Below are 16,084 nucleotides of genomic sequence, written 5' to 3'. Positions count from 1 at the left end.
TTCTGAAGTATGTTTTCATGTATTTATTTCATATTTTTTCATTTAAAGTTCAATTCCTTGTTGTGAACATAAAAAAAGAGATATTTACCCTTGTATCCCTATCATTCAATGCCTGCCTGGCTGTCTGTCTGTCAGTCTCTGTGTCATGTATTACATAGACATCAACTCTTCATAGAATCTAAATTAAAACTATAAAATACACTGGAGAATAAAATTATGAAGCGCCTTTTTTCAAATGAAACCACACACACACAGACACACAATCATGCTCACCTTTTACCTTTGACATTTGCCCTGCAATGAACTACTCATAAAACTATGGAGAAGAGCTTTTGATGCTGCTTGCTGCCTCTGCTGATGATGATGAATACACCTGTGTATAAATATTGTTTTGACCTTTAGTTTTTCCTCTGGTTGTAGTTGTTTTTTTTTTTTTCACTTTTTGTTTGTTGCTCTTGTTGTTTTCCTTTTTTTCATATTTTTTTGTCGAACACAATGTAATTTCATATTTGTTTCATTTTCAGTTTCAATGTTGTATTTCGTTTCGTTCACACAAAATTTTAACATGTTTTCCCCGGAGGCTAAATGCACAACACCAGCTGCTACAGCTACAGCTGCTGCTGCTATCGCCATCCGCTTACCATCTCCCGGGCTAAAAAGTTCATATTATCTCAGAGAGCAGGAGATATATACTCAAGCGACGGATGTATACCCAAAAGTAATTAAATTCTAATTATGATATGAACGCAACTCATTCATTCAGGACATTGTGACCGGACGGACGGACAGACGGTCGAACGAACGGACACTGTGACAATGGACAATTCCAGGAAAGCCATGTTTAAACAAATGTTTATTCAAAGTTTTTAACCGCCAGAATGAAAAATTAAAACACACATACATTATTAAATAATGCCATGGGAAATAAAGGTGTGCTCTTAGTGTCCGTGTGAGTGTGTGTGTTGGAAAATGTTGAAAGGTTACTTACATTTTAATATGAAATTATAATAATTGTAATGTAAAGGGTTGATTATGTTGAAATATTGTGGGATGTTTGTTGTCAGTTATCTGGCTCTTAATAAACGTGGGATTAGCGATATGCCTTCAACATGCCCCCAAAAGTTTCTAAAATAAAGCTTTCCACAAAGTGACAATTCGAAATGGTATACAGGGTTGCCCATATTCGACGGACCTTTGGGCCCATTCCAATCGACGAGGCTTGTCCTCAGGCAACATTCTTTGCGTCAATTGAATTTTGTACGGGAACAAATGTAAATCAATTCGAACAATCCGTTGTAAAGTGGACCGAGCCATGCCCAACTGCTGAGAACGGCGTTTTTGGGATGTTCTTGGGGACCTCACAACACTGGCTCGTACGGCAGCGATATTCTCGACCGATCGCCTTGGTCGACTTTTATATGGCCTCTTCGGATTAGAAAGAGCCTTACCATTTTTCGTATAAACGCTTAATGGTGTTCTTAGAAGGCGCACTTCTCACATTTTTTAATGTTTGAAAAGCACCTTGAGTTTTCACAATTGACTTCTTCTGTTGAATGTAAATTTCAACTATTTCAGAGCGCTCGTGTGGCGTGTATTGGTTCATGGTAAAAATCTGCTTGGACAGACGCTTCAAACGCGGTATGTCATTAAGCGATGTGACATCTCTGTCAAAAGTTAAGGCGTTGCCAGATGGGTCCGTCGAATATGGGCAACCCTGTATAGTTCCGAAAATGTAGATGAAATCGAAGGAACCTAAAATAGACCTGATTCCTCAATTCGACTACATAAATTTGAGAAAATGTCAAAAACGTAAGCTCGAACAGTCACAATATATAGAGACCTTCAATTTTCTAACTCCTCCATATCGAATAAACCATAATGAACATACACAGCGTACAGATCTTCGTCTTCAAATTATGTGGACATTTTTCTGGCAATTAGATTGGTAAAGACATACATTTTAATTGTAATTCCGTTTGTAATTCGTAGCATTTCAATAGTAATTCGGGAATAAAATGTAACATTTAAATTGTAATCTATATTAATAAACCAGTAAGGAAAAGTCAAGAGTCTGGTGGGGCCGATTTTTCGATTTTCACCAAATTTGGTGTAATTGCTTCTAGGCTGAATCCTGTCGGATGTGCCGAAATTCTGGTCATTTGGACTCATATTGGTCATTTCAATAGCGTTCGTTCTTGGGCGAAACAAATATTGTTTGCAAAATTTCATCTCAATCGGATGCGACCTGCATTTTGTTCACAAGAATACATGGACAGACGGACAGACTTACATGCATAAATCGACTCAGAAAATGATTCTATGGATATCCTCAGAAGTAACCATGGGTCTATCTCGCTTTCTTCTCCCTATTGCAAACAAATGCACAAAGACATAATACCCTTATCACTATGTGGTGGATGGTATAAAAAGAGTAAAGTAAACGCCTAGACGAAACGCCTGAAGGAAGAACCTTGAAATTTTGGGTGAGGGTCACTCTTGATTTGAAGGTGTCAAATAGGGCTGGGTTTTTGAAAATTCGTACTAAAAGTGTAAGAAAACAACTAAATATGGTACACCTTGTATTTAACGAATCACAAGAGCTAGAACTATTAAATTTCGAACGAGGATCACTGATGTATGAATGATGGAGGTACTGAAGGAAATTTTGGTCCTTTTTTGGAAACTCGCACTATACAGGGTGAGATAAAAAACTGCAACAAAGTCAAACGCCATAAATTTTACTTTTTTTTAATTTTATCGAATGAAAGCAAAAATGACGGAAATAGCATCAAATTTTAGAATAAGTTTCGATTTGTTTGAATTGGTCACCTTTGGCACGAATTATGGCCTTCAAACGGCCAATGAAACCGTCACACGCTGCCCGAATGTTACTCTGCGCTATTTTGGCCCATTTCCGACGAAGCGCTTGCTTGAGGTGATCGACACTTTGGTATATTTTAATGCCAACCTTGCATTCCGGACACAATAGTCCTACGGATTGGTATACGGAGATTTTAGTGGCCATTGTGCGCTGGAAAAGAAGTGAGGAACCTCATTTTGTAACAATTCTTGGGTGGCGCGTGCTGAGTGCGATGGTGCTGAGTCCTGTTGGTCTGCGGCCAAATTGTTTGCGTGCCCATGGCTATAATACACCCTCCAGAATATTTTCTCGATAATATTCGGCATTTATTCTGATGCCACGATCGATTAATACGAGCGGAGAGCGACCATCGGCTGTTATGGCGGCCCACACCATCATCATGGCCGGCGCTTGAGTTCTGGTGGCCAAACGAAGGTGCACATTTTCAGCTGACCTCTTTGGCAAGTAAACACGATCATTCTGTTTGTTTACCAACTGCTGGACAACAAATGTTTTCTCATCAGAGAAAACCAAATTCGGCAGTTCACCACTTTCGGCCAAGCGAAGCAACTCTTTAGCTCCTTTCGAGTTTATTTTCTTTCTGTTGCTATGTAAGTTCTTGCACTTTTTGGAATATCAGCGGATTTACCCCGAGCTCATTTTTTAAAATTTGCCAAATGGAATATTGCGATGTGTTCAGCTCACGAGCCATTTTTCGGCCACTGCGACGCGGGTTTTGATCAAGTCGCTTCTTTAATTTTCGAACCATATGTATCTGCTGATGTTGCTGTTTTCTACCATCCACTTCCTTGACGTCGGGCTATGCTACCAGAATCACTATAACGAGCGATGGCACGAGGCACAAAAGATTTATTCACATTTAAATGCTGGAGTGCTCTAACGATAGCCACTTGTGGTTTTCCAGCCAAATATAAAGAAATCACACCATCACGCTTGAATTCCATCACGAATAACTTTTTTCTTTAAAATTCTCACTAAAATGCTTTCGTTTGCATGTAAACAATATAACGAGCTGTCACTGGAATAATTTTACCAGCTGTCGGACGAGTGGCTTAGAAATAAGTTTGAAGTTTGTTGCAGTTTTTCATCTCACCCTGTAAATATGGTACCCTTTGTATTTGAGGAAGCAGAAGAGCTAGAACTCTTAAATTTAGAATGAGAGTCACTGGTTTTTGGATATTCGCATTATAAGTGTACGAAAAGTACTCAAATGTACAACATTTGGTTCCATTTCGTATCATGTGAACGATTAGAGCTAAAAATTTGGAATGGAAATATAGGTTGAGGAGAAGAGTCGATGTAAGGAGATAGTTTTGGAAGTGTGTACTCATATACACGAAAAGTACTAAGCGGTACCAAATTTAGTACAATTCGAATTTGGAGGAACAGATAGAGCTAGAATCCTGAAATTTAATTTCAAATTTTACTTTTGCAGAGAATAAGATTGGGATATGTAGTAATTTTTTGATATTTGTACGCATGTGCACGAAAAGTATTGAATGGTACTAAATGGTACGGAATTTGGAACAGATTGTTTTAGGCTGAAGGAATGAAGCAGACGTTTTATATTAAGGTACCTATTGGTAGGTGGTTTTGGAAAAGTACAGTACACGGAAAGTACTAAATAGTACTTTATTTTGTATTGGGTGAAGGGATAGAGATAAATTTTTGTAATTTAATATATTGATTACTGATGGTGTTCTATATTTGTACGAAAAGTACCAAATGGTACTAAATGTGGTATTGAGTTAAGGAAATCCTGAAATCTAATATTAAGGTCATTTTTGATGCTGAAATATGGTGGTGACTTGTAAACAGTAACTACTAAACAATACTACATTTGCTATTGGGTGAAGGAATAGAGTAGAGATCCTAAAATTTGATATTAGGGTCAATGTTGGTATCTGAGGTTAAAATTACTGAGAGGTACTGAACTGGGTATTGGATGAAGGGATAGAGCTGGAATCCCGAAATTTGTCATTGAGGTCTCTGTTTGTATCTGTGATTGAGATATGGATATCGTTTCGGAAATGAGTACTATAATTGTACGGAAAGTACGGAATGGTACTGTATTTAGTACTTAGTGAAGAGGTAAAGATAAAATTCTGATATTTGATATTTGCATTACTGATGCTATCTGTGTTTGAGATTTGGCGGTGGTTTGGAAATGTGTCGTATATTTGTACCAATAGTACTAAATTGTGTATTGGGTGAAGAGATAGGGCTGGAATCCTCAAATTTGATATTGAGTTATCTGTTGGTTTCATGAACTGAGGTATTGTAGTGGTTTTGGAAATAAGAATTACAATTGTTCGAAGTATACTAAGTGTCACAAAATTAGGTAGTGCGTGAAGGCATAGAGCTGAAGTCATGAAATTTTATATTGCATTAACTGTTGGTGTCTAGGATTGAGATGTGCAACGGTTTTATAAATGTTCGAAAAGTACTAAATTGCACTAATTTTGGGTAACTTTTGGTGTCTAGTATGGAGAGATGTAGATTGTTTTGTATATGTGTACTAAATGTTACTGAATTTAGTATTGGGTGAAGGGATAAAGCTGTGGTTGTGAAATTTGGTATTGAGCTCACTGTTGGTTTCTAGGGTTTACATTTAGAGAACTTTAATAAGTTTTGAATAGAAAAATGGGATATTATGGGTCCATTGTGTTTTTTCAATAGGTAAACATTTTCCTACTTTGCTTTCCGAAAATGCACAAACTTAAATAAGATATTAAACCTTGGAAGTCTGGAAATTTATTACGATGTATGAAGTTTTGATTAAGAAAAATTGTCAAACTGAACAAATTGGTCATTTTCAGTACTAAAAAGTCTAACACAAACTGTTGAAACGAATAAAAAAATTTTAATTTGGACTTATCGCTGCAAGTCACCTTCCGCTACCTCCCCCAAAAAAGGCCAGCTTTTTGATAAATCATGAATTTCATATAATGTGGATGAAGACTCCGATTTTTTTTCCAATTTCTACTCATTTTAATGTGTATGTTGCACTCTCAACAGGCGACCTCAATCTCTTCTCTGATTTTTACAATATTATTTTTTTAAGGAGTTTTTATGGACTTCCTTGCTAAAAACTCTGGAGCTCCGACCGGGCAACCCCAATGTCTTCTCCGATTTTTACAAAATTTTTTTAAAGATTTTTTTATGGACTTCCTTACCAAAAACTTTGGAATTCTGGGATCGCTTTCAACAGAAAATTTGTTATTTTTTATGAAATATTTATCGAATTTCTTACTCTTTTAAATAAGAATTCCTGGCCTTATCCAATTGCATTTCTCATCGTTCATCATCTCTTATTTGAAAATTAAATAGTTTATTTACCGTTCTATATGAAAAAAAAAACAAACAACAAAAATTGTTCAAAAACTTTTCAGAAATACTTTTGTCAAAACAATGAAAGATGCAAAAAAGGGAAGATACAAACTATGGAATGAGAGGAATTTAACTTTTTTGCAATTTAAATGGGAAAAAACAAATGACAACTTTGGCACAATGGCAACAAATTGTATCATCACCAAGTGCTGATTGCATGACATTCAGCAGCCAACTGAACACTTACACACACACAGATGCACACTCATATATTTATGAAAATGTGTACAAACAGATACAATAAAATGCACACTTGCATAAATACATAAAATACACACAAACAACAGAAACGGCACTCTGATCCATTATTCATTCACAAGCCAACACATAGTTACTATCTCTCTCCCGCCTTCTCTCTCTCTCTCTTTCACTCACCACCCAGCCAGTCACTCACCAAATATTGTGTAAAGTTTGTCACAAGTGGCATAAAATTTAAAGTAAAATAACGGTAAAATAGGAAGCGGAAACAGTGATTTAACATGCACACTGCCAAACACTATTTCACACAAACACAACACAGATTCACACATGTATAGGTGCTTGGGTATCCACCATTTATCCACATTCCTCAAACTTTTACATATTGTATTGACGCTTGGGTTTCGGTAGAAATAAACTTATGTAGCAGAAAGTTTATTACGGTTCACCGCCGAAACAAATTTTGCACAAATAGGAATGGGAAGGGGATTGCACCATGAGATGGAAAAGAAATATATATAGTAATTTGTTAATTAAAACCAGTAAAAAATCCTCAAGTCGGGCGGGGCCGACTTTATGATACCCTACACCACTTTGCTAATTTTGTAGAGCTCCACATAACAATTAAAAGATTTAATAGGAGAATTTAATCATACACGCTCTGAATATAATATTGTAATTTAAAGGCCTAATTACGCCAAAGCATTTGTATCTTTTAAATTCGGACTTGTATTGCTCATTTGGTGCAAAATTAATTTGAAATCAGATAAAGATATATATGTGAGCTATATCCAAATCGGAGCCGATGTCGATAAAATTTAGCAAAGATATTTCTGAGCTGTATTTCATATATTTTCCTGAATATCGTTGTTACGGAGTGCATATTACGGCTGTGGGTAACAAATACTACAAATCCGATGAACAATGTAGATGGGAGCTATAGCAATATCTGCACCGATCTTCACCAAATTTGGCATACTAGCTTCTAGACTCAATTCGGTCATAAGTGCCAAATTCCTTACCATTTGGTCAAATATTAGACGATTGGTGTACAATAAAAGGTAAATCGGACGAAGTTATAAATGGGAGCTATATCCAAATCTGAACCGAACTCGATAAAATTTAACAAAGCTATTTCTGAGCTACATTTGATATATTTCCCCAAATATTGTTGTTACAGAGTACATATTACGGCTGCAGAGGACAAAAATTAAAAATCGGATGAACAATATATATTGGAGCTATAGCTATATCTGAACCGATTTCGATTAAATTTGGCATACTTATTTTCAGGCCTAATTTGGTTGTATGTGCAAAATTCCATACTATTCGGGCTGATGTTAGACGTTTGGTACACAATAAAAGACAAATTGGATGAAGATATATATGGGAGCTATATCTATTTTTTTAGCGATTATCTCCAATTTCAATAGGTTTCGTCCTTGGGCCAAACATATGCTGTTTGGAAAATTTCATCTCAATCGGATAATAAATGCGACCTGCATTTTGTTCTCAAGAATACATAGACAGACGGACGGTCCGACTGACATGCATAAATCAACTCAGAAAATGATTCTATGGGGATCCTCAAAAGTAACTATGGGTCTATCTCGCTTCCTTCTCCATGTCACAAACAAATGCACAAAGACACTATGTGGTGTAGGGTATAAAAACCAACATATACATTCCATATTATCCATACAATTATATACGTTTGATTGGGCCAAAATGTAATGTAAACTCTCCAAAATATGGGTCCTAGAATTTTTTCCACACTCACGCAAGGATGAGTTTGCCTTTTGCTATAGCCTTTAGCTAGTAAACCGATCACCATATTTCGACACGCAGTTGAGGAAATTTTACATGACATCCGGGATGGGACCAGAATAGAAACCTATATGATCGCAAAATAATAAGGGGATGAAAAAATAGAATATTTCCTACAAGTCACAATTATATAGAATTTTCCATTGGGGTACAGTTTAGAACCAGACAGAAACCTACCATTTTGAATAATCTGCATATAGTATTTAGCGAGTGAAAAATAACCATACATTTTGTGTGAAAATGCCAAAATATCGATAAAATGTTGAAACTCAATTCCTTATCAAATACATGATAAGGACACTTCTAACCTTTACTGGTTTTGTGGACGTTTTATAGTCAGATATCGAAGTTATAGGACAATATATGGAGAAATCTTCATTTACAGCAATTGATTTAAATATATGTTATCATGCCAAAGGTGTTAACATAGGGCAATAGCCCTTCTACTGAACTTGTTTTCTAAAAAAATATTGTAATTAAATCTGTGAGGATGTTTTGAACTGGGGAGGGACTAACGGGCTTAAAGAACCAATATTGAAATTTGGAATGATTTTTTCCTTCTAATGAAAATGGTTTCAAATCCACAGAAACTCTATCGTAAATTACAATGTTTTTTTGCTCGGTCCCGTCCAATTTAATCCTTTGCTTAGTTGTTTTTGTTTTTTTTTTAAATTCCCAACAATTTTGAGTAGGTTCTTGCACGACTTTTTACCAGGAAATTCTTAAAACAATTTTTTTTTGCAAACTGTCCTTGAATAAAAAATATTTAATATCCATGGTCTTTAAATAGGAAGTTCCTGAACAAATGCAAATAATAAGTCTGTGCAAGAACTTAAAAAAAATATTTAGAAAATATCCCCATTCTTGGGAATGAATATAAATACTCTTTAAAAAAATCCAGGATTTTTGGTCAGGCGACCCATGAAAAGGTTTATCAAAAAATTAAAGATTTGAAAATATTCGTAAAAAATCCACGATTTTTGGTCTGGGACCCATGGAAAGGTTTTTCAAAAATTAAAGATTTGAAAAAAATCGTATAAAATCCAGGATATTTGTCTACAGAGACCTTGTACAAAATACTTTTAAAAATGTCAAACCCCATAATTTTTACACTTTTTTTAAATTTTATTGAATGAAAGCAAAAAATTTCAGAAATAGCATAAAATTTTAGAATAAATTTAGAATTAGCGGCCAAAATGTTTGCGTACCCAAGGCTTTAATACACCCTCCAGAATATTTTCGCGATAATATTTGGCATTTATTTTGATGCCACGGTCGATTAATACGAGCGGAGAGCGACCATCGGCTGTTATGGCGGCCCACACTATCACCACGGCCGGCGCTTGAGTTCTGTTGGCCAACCGCAGGTGAACATTTTCAGCTGACCTCTTTGGCAAGTAAATACGATCATTTTGTTAGTTTACAAACTGCAGGACAACGAATGTTTTCTCATCGGAGCGGAGAAAACCAAATTCGGCAGTTCACCACTTTCGGCCAAGCGAAGCAAGTTTATTTTCATTATTTTGCTATGTAAGTTCTTGCACTTCTTGGAATTTCAGTGGCTTTACGCCGAGCTAATTTTCAATATTTGCCGAATAGACTATTGCGATATGTTCAGCTCACGAGTCGTTTTTCAGGCACTGCGACGCACGTTTTTATCAATTACTTCTTTACTTTTCGAACCATTTCTGCTGATGTTGCTGTTTTCTTCGGTCCACTTTATTGACGTCGGGCTATGCTACTGTATCACGATATCGAGCGATGGTACGAGACACAAACGATTTATTCACATTTAAATGCTGGAGTGCTCTACGATAGCCACTTGTGGTTTTCCAGCCAAATATAAAGAAATCACACTATCACGCTTGAATTCAATCACGAATAACTTTTTTTTCTAGAAAATTCTCACCAAAATGCTTTTGTACGTTTGTAAGCAATATAATGAGCTGTCACTGGAATAATTTTAACAGCTGTAGGACGAGTGGCTTAGAAATGATGGCAGTTGATGAAGTTGGTTGCAGTTTTTTCATCTCACCCTGTATCACCAACTATGAACCTCTTTACAAATCGTATTATGGCTTTAGAACAGCTGATTTGAAATAAGAGGGAAATTTCCGATTTCCACCAAATTTTACGGAGGCATTTTACTAATCATGAAGGATTATATTCAAAAAATATTTAAAAAAAAATCGCCAGATCGACTCCGAATGTTCGAAAACTGGTTATTTCTGAAGACACTTGGGACATTTTAGCCGTATCAAGTGCTATGTACACTTTGAAACCATTTGGCTGAGGTATCATAAATACAGGTCCTGCTGACATTCATGACGGTGTTTTTATATTTCAATACCAATAAGTGTCATGAGAAAATTTCATTAAGAGCAATATAACTTTTGGGAATATTTTTCGGGAAAGAGGTTATTTTTCTTTTCTGCGTTGAACGAGGTCAGGGTTTATTTTTCAACACATCAAGTAAAAATATCGATTTCCATGCCCCCAAAACATTTGGATGGATTTCTTTATGCGCATGCATAGGTATTGCGAGTTGGGTGGGCATTACCACAACATAGGTGGGTGGAGAAGTGTAAGAGAGCTTAAGTCTGGTGTATGTGTGCGTGAGGTGTGGGGGAGTGAACTGTTTATGCATTTTCTTTTGGATACTCAAGTACACAAATATCTGTAGGTAGGTATGTGTGTATGCGTGTATGTTATGCATGTGTCGATGAGTCCTCCATTCGTGCATGCTATCATTGGAAGACGGACCGAACGACCAACCAACCGACCGTCCATTCATACATTCCATTGATGTTTGTTTTTATTTGTTTTATGGAACCGACCTAGGCTCATTTACATTTTCAATGAAATGAAACATATCTGAGGAACGAAGGTTACAGGCTTGACAGCAATGCCAATTACAACGGTTGTTGAGTAAGAGCGAAGCCATTGTTCTTCAAATGTTGGTGTGTGTGAGTGTGGGTGTGTGGGTTTATGATAATTCATGTATGCAGTAAATGTTGGTTTTAACCTTTATTTCAAAGTAAATTGCAAGATGAGTTGGTTTCGAAAACAAAAAGTTTTTTTTTATGGAAGTGGCAAATATGTCGAATATCATAGTACAGTTATAATTAATGAAATTTTCTTTAGCAATTTTTTGTTTTCATTTTATATGCAATTTACACAGTCTGGGAGGGAGATCAAAAATACTGTACAAGTCTTTAAATTTTATAAGAAACTATAAGGAAAAGTAAATGAATAGAGGTCAAAATGCGGCAATACTACTAAGGCTTTAAGAAGCTATTACCAATAATAAATAAAATATTCAAGAATCATCAATGAAAGTTCTCTTATTTCTTTCATTGAAGTCCTTGAAAATATTGAATAAATTCCTAATTTTTAGACCGAATTTTTTTAAAACTGTCATGAAGAAATCACGATATCCGATCAGAACTTGTGAGATAAAAAAAATAATCAACGCCCAGACAAAATAACTGAAGCCGAAATCTTGAATTGTCAGTCTTTGTGCGAAGGCGTGTGAAAAGGCTGGACTTTTCGTACTAAAAAGGTACGAAAAGTACTAAAATGTACTAAAAACGTAATATTTTGTACGGGACATTTGTAATTAGCTAAAAATTTTGAATGAAAATGACTGATGGATTGCAGTATAGATGTACTAAAGGGATTTTGGAAATTCGAACTTCGAACTATACGAAAGGGTTTTTGGAAATTCGAATTTTAAGGTTACGAAAAGTTCTAAAATGGCACTTAACTTCTAGAATGGTATCATTTGGTATTATGGGAACGAATAGAGCTAGAAACTTGAAATCAATCAAGGTTGGAAAATAAGTATGATATATGATCGTGGTGGCTTTGAAAATGTGTAAACTGTACTAAATGGTACCACAGGGTGGGATAAAAAAAAACTGCAACAAAGTCAAACGCCATAATTTTTACATTTTTTTTTTTTTAATTTTATCGAATGAAAACAAAAAATGTCGGAAATGGCATCAAATTTTAGAATATGTTTCAATTTTTTCGAATTGGTCACCTTTGGCACGAATTATGGCCTTCAAACGGCCAATGAAATCGTCACACGCTGCCCGAATGTTGCTCTGCGGTATTTTGGTCCATTCCCGACCAAGCGCTTGCTTTAGGTGATCGACACGTTGGTATTTTTTAGTGCTAACCTTGGTTTCCAAAATGCTCCCGACACAATAGTCCAACGGATTGGTATCCGGAAATACCGCTGGAAATGAAGCGAGGAACCTCATTTTGCAACCATTCTGGGTTTGGCGCATGCTGAATGCGATGGTGCTGAGTTCTGTTGGAATGTCCAAGGTCTGCGGCCAAAATGTTTGCGTGCCCATGGCTGTGATACACCCTCCAGAATATATTCGCGATAATATTCTGCATTTATAGAACAATGTTGGCTTGTTTGTTCGGGATACCATAGTATTTTGTTGTTGCAAAATGGTCAGGTTTAATCCCTTTATTGTTGTTTTTTTTATAAAAACAACGTTTGTTTATTAGTGGAGTTTCAATGGCTTTACCCCGAGCTCATTTTGCAATATTTGCCGAATGGAATATTGCGATATAATCAGCTCACGAGCCGTTTTTTTTGGCCACTGCGATGCGGGTTTCGATCAAGTCTCTTATTTACTTTTTGAACAATTTCTGCTGATGTTTGCTGTTTTCTTCCTTCTACTTTCTTGACGTCGGGCTACGCTATCGAACGATGGTACGCGACACAAAAAATTTATTCACATTTAAAAGCTGTAGTGCTCTACGGATAGCCACTTGTGGCTTTCCAGTCAAATATAAAGTAATCACACTATCACGCTTGAAATAGAAATGACAGCAGTCTGAATTTCGTTGCAGTTTTTTGTTCATCTCACTCTGTATATAAGGTTTTCCAACTTGAACTCAATCGTGAAATGATAACCAACTTTTTGTTCTCTAAAATTAAAGAAATAAATGTGCATGCATGTGGTTTCAATAAGACGACGTCACATGTCATACAGCCAGAGAAACAATTCAATTGTTGCATCATTAATTTCTCGGTCGTGCTATTTCAGAGACCGGAATTAGCTAGATGGCCAATCGAGCAATTTAACACCTTTACTTTTTTTCTTTGGGAAGCTAAATGCCTTTGTCAAATTTGGTTAAAATCGATTTAGAATAGGATATACCTTCCATATTCCACCCATAACACGCATTCAAAAAAAGTTCATAGTTGGAATAATTTACTTCACATAAGTTCCTAATATAAAGTTTATTTATTAAGGGTAAGTCTACTAAATATTTGTTATCTTGAAGTCGGTCCTACTCGAACTTTTTTTACTCTTTTCTTTATTAATCCACGATTCTCGATCATAAAGTCCTTGAATTTTGTTTTACCGTGCCCCAGAAATTTATTTCAAAAAAATTTGCTATTCATGGCCAGGAGGTTCTTTACAAATATTATTAAATATCCACGATTTTTATGTAGATGAGATCCCTTGAAATATATATTTTTTAGAAATTCACGATATATACCTAGAAAGTTAATTTTTGGTATATCCGCGGTCATGAATGTGTCTATCCAATGCATTATTTATATATAGCGTAAAATCCTTTAAGATGTATATTTAAAAAAAACCACAGTTAGTATTTATTAGTTATTGTATTAAAAATACTATATTTATATTGGAAGGAAGTCCGTAAAAATTTTTTACAAAGTCCTTAAAAATATTAACAAAAAAACCTTACATTTTTTTAGAAAAATATACACAATACCTAGGAAATATAATAATAAATTCACATATCTTGGCCAGTAAGCCCTTGAAAATTTATTGACAAGTCCCCGATTTATGTAAAGCCAGGAAGTCCTAGAAAAATGTTGAAAAAAATCAAAATTTTTGCAATGAATTTCTTAAAAAACATTAAAAAACAAGTAAGCAAAGGCTATAGTCGTGCGGGCTGACCATGTGATACCCTACAACACTTAAATATGTAAGAAGCCCCCTTATATCCAGATCGATTTAGGAAGATTTCGCTTTTGAAATTATGTCACGAGACATTTGCCCAATATTTAAGCACTCCGTCATAGTGTTAGTTGTTGTAGTCCATTTTCCATCGAAAATGCTAGAATCCTTCCCTGTCCTTAACTCTCTTCCCAGGCGTGTCGATTGGCTTCAATTGTGTGATCAGGGTTTTTTTTCTGTTTTTGGTTCATTTGAACCCCTAAATATTTTGCGATTATCTCCAAAAGCAAGAGGCCCCTCTGTATCTCTAAATTTAGACTCATCTATATGATTTGCTTGTCTAGGATATTTGGCTATATTCGTCAACGAAATCAGCATAAAAAAGCCAAAAGTTCGGCTTTTGTGTATTTCGGATATCGCCTATAAATATTGCTGGTATTTTTTTCACGCAAAAGTTGTGGTCCATACTACACGCTGTCCTCAACTCTAATTTCAGTTTTAGTGTTCTTTTGTTTCTATTTGTGACCTTTATAACGGCGGCAAAATCAGGAACATTTTTAGTTGTTGGTCCATTTCAACCCCCGGACATCTTTGAAACCAATGGGCTTAGCCCTTCTGAGCCTAACCCTGCACTTATGAAAATTTTCGTGAGGATTAGACGATAATTGCAATCTGTATATAATAACCCCAACCTGTGTTGTAAGTTGAAAAAATAATACCAAATATACACTTCAATATTGTAAGTCAAATTGAAAAAATCGCATGCGATAAAAAAATAAAAAAAATTCACAAAAAAAAAACTACAAAATCTATATTAACATCATTATTGATATCTTTTTATGCGATTTTGTTAGATTTTTTATGCCAAGAGGGCATTCTGAATTGACAAAATTTGTCAAAATCGGTCCAGCCATTCTTGCATATACACATTGTATATATTTCGCTATATATATCCGATATATTAACCATCGGCATCGACGTAACGGTAAGAATTGACCTGTTCGACTTTTTATGATTACGCCGGGATTAAAAATAGTCGCGGTTTAATGGAAAATTTGACTTTTATTTTACACAAATGTGATGGTCTATTTCACCCACTTAATATTACCCGATGACCACAAAAATTGAAGGCTTATGCTAGCCCGACGCTCTAGTCCCATGCTAACTTCCGCTTCGATTGGTCCATAATTGCGACCTGTAGAGCAACTGCAAAATTAGGAAAATTTCCAAAATTTCCTCCATTGTCAATTTCGTGATGATCGGGCCATAATTGCGACCTGTAGCGTGATTAAAAATTAACATGGACAGACGGACGGACGGTCATAATAGCTAGATCGACTCAGTTCGGCGAGTTAGGAAGATCCATATATACTTTCCTATGTGGGAAACCAATATTTCGAGGTGTTACATAATTTTTGGCCCAATCAAACTTATAATACCCCCAACACAAAGTGTTGTAGGGTATAAACATATATACGTAGGGTATATTAATTAAAAATAAAATTCTTCCCAGGATCGCCGAGAAATTTCTTTACTAAGAACTCCTTGAAAATTCACTGGCATATCCATAATTTATATATATACCTGGAAAATTTTTGAAAAACCCAGTATATATCCCAGTAGTCAGGAAGTCCGAAAATATATTTTTTTCAATTTTTGATCAAAAAATAAAATTTTGAAAAAATAACCGCCCCAAACGTATAATTCCATATTATCAATTCTACGAGACATTCAATCCAAAAGTATTTTCGAATATATTTTACTTCTCCTTAGAGACATACTATTGTTTGTCTTAGGCAATAATGACAGAGTATCATATTGTCGGGCC

General features: G+C 35.5%; 1 protein-coding gene across 3 annotated transcripts in view; it reads left to right on the top strand.

Annotated features, from left to right (window-relative positions):
• LOC101899545 (zinc finger transcription factor lin-29) overlaps positions 1–16,084 on the top strand; it is a 412,168-nt gene that overhangs the window by 298,506 nt on the left and 97,578 nt on the right. For 2 of the 3 annotated variants that reach the window (XR_009342124.1, XR_009342122.1), the window contains exon 6: positions 525–718. The exons of the other annotated variant lie outside the window; for it this stretch is intronic. The gene's annotated coding sequence lies outside the window, so the exon portion shown is untranslated. The remainder of the gene's footprint in view (positions 1–524; positions 719–16,084) is intronic. 3 annotated transcript variants of the gene reach the window in all.

Source organism: Musca domestica, unplaced genomic scaffold, assembly GCF_030504385.1.
Source record: "Musca domestica strain aabys unplaced genomic scaffold, Musca_domestica.polishedcontigs.V.1.1 2, whole genome shotgun sequence".
Lineage (NCBI taxonomy): Eukaryota > Metazoa > Arthropoda > Insecta > Diptera > Muscidae > Musca > Musca domestica.
This window is presented reverse-complemented; position numbering and strand designations above follow the sequence as displayed.